Source organism: Phalangium opilio, unplaced genomic scaffold, assembly GCF_054372755.1.
Source record: "Phalangium opilio isolate 3A_F unplaced genomic scaffold, DU_Popi_V2 ptg001421l_1, whole genome shotgun sequence".
Lineage (NCBI taxonomy): Eukaryota > Metazoa > Arthropoda > Arachnida > Opiliones > Phalangiidae > Phalangium > Phalangium opilio.
In genome coordinates, this window is record NW_028324258.1 from 3761654 (window position 1) to 3763590 (window position 1937).

The 1937-nt window shown below is 47.1% G+C and overlaps 1 non-coding gene across 1 annotated transcript; it reads right to left on the minus strand.

The window, feature by feature from the left end:
* Window positions 1–506: 506 nt before the first annotated feature.
* On the minus strand, window positions 507–579 carry TRNAN-AUU (transfer RNA asparagine (anticodon AUU)). Its single transcript has one exon. It is a non-coding gene; the product is annotated as a tRNA-Asn (tRNA).
* Between the last annotated feature and the right edge of the window lie 1358 nt (window positions 580–1937).

The window sequence follows — 1937 nt, forward strand, 5'->3', positions numbered from 1 at the left end:
AAATGGTCGTCAGGTATTGTGGAATAACTTTGGCTTTCTACGTTACATTTGAGATCCCACAACACTGCTCCCGGGTGGGCTCGAACCACCAACCTATTGTTTAACTGCCGAACGTGCTAACCATTGAGCCCCGCAAGCTCAGAAAATAAATGGTTGTCACGTATTGTGGAAAGGTTTTGACTTTTTACGCTACATCTAAGACCACACAACACCTGTCCCGGGTGGGCTCGAACCACCAACCTTTCGATTAACAGCTGAACGCGCTAACCATTGCGCCACGGAAGCCCAATTATTAAATGTTCTTCAGGTAATTTTGAAAAACTCTGACATTTAACGTTACATCTGAGACGTCACAACACCGCTCCCGGGAGGGCTCAAACCACCAGTCTTTTAAATAGCAGCTGAACGCACTAACCATTGCGCCACGGAAGCCCAAATATTAAATGGTCGTCAGGAATTGTGGAAAAACCTTGACCTTTTACGTCACATCTGAGACTTCACAACACCGCTCCCGGATGGGCTCGAACCACCAACCTTTTGGTCAATAGCCGAACGCGCTAACCATTGAGCCACGGAAGCTCAGAAATTAAATGGTTGTCAGGTATTGTGGAAAAGTTATGACTTTTTACGTTACATCTGAGACCCTACAACACATCTCCAGGGTGGGCTCGAAACACCAACCTTTCGGTTAACAGCCGAAAGTGCTAACCATTGCGCCACGGAAGCCCAAAAATTAAATGATCGTCAGGTATTGTGGAATAACTTTGGCTTTCTACGTTACGTTTGAGATCCCACAACACTGCTCCCGGGTGGGCTCGAACCACCAACCTATTGGTTAACAGCCGAACGCGCTAACCATTGAGCCACGGAAGCTCAGAAAATAAATGGTTGTCACGTATTGTGGAAAGGTTTTGACATTTTACGCTACATCTGAGACCCCACAACACCTCTCCCGGGTGGGCTCGAATCACCAACCTTTCGATTAACAGCTGAACGTGCTAACCATTGCGCCACGGAAGCCCAAAATTTAAATGTTCGTCAGGTATTGTGGAAAAACTCTGACATTTTACGTTACATCTGAGACGTCACAAAACCGCTCCCGGGAGGGCTCAAGACACCAGTCTTTTGAATAGCAGCTGAACGCGCTAACCATTGCGCCACGGAAGCCCAAAAATTAAATGGTCGTCAGGTATTGTCGAAAAACCTTGACTTTTACTTTACATCTGAGACGTCACAACACCGCTCCCGGTTGGGCGCGAACCACCAACCTATTGGTTAACAACCGAACGCGCTAATCGTTGAGCCACGGAAGCTCAGAAATTAAATGGTTGTCAGGTATTGTGGAAAAGTTATGACTTTTACGTTACATCTGAGACCCTACAACACCTCTCCAGGGTGTTCTCGAGCCACCAACCTTTCGGTTAACAGCCGAACGCGCTAACCATTGCACTACGGAAGCCCAAAAATTAAATGGTCGTCAGGTATTGTGGAAAACCTTTGGCTTTCTACGTTACATTTGAGATCCCACAACACCGCTCCCGGGCAGGCTCGAACCACCAACCTATTGGTTAACAGCCGAACGCGCTAACCATTGAGCCACGGAAGCTCAGAAATTAAATGGTTGTCACGTATTTTGGAAATGTTTTGACTTTTTACGCTACATCTGAGACCCCACAACACCTCTCCCGGGTGGGCTTGAACCACCTACACAGCTGAACGCGCAAAAACATTGCGCCACGGAAGCCCAAAAATTAAAAGTTCGTCTGGTATTGTGGAAAAACTCTGCCATTTTACGTTACATCTGAGACGTCACAACACCGCTCCCGGGAGGGCTCAAACCACCAGTCTTTTGAATAGCAGCTGAACGCGCTAACCATTGCGCCATGGAAGCCCAAAAATTAAATGGTCGTCAGGTATTGTGGAAAAACCTTGACTTT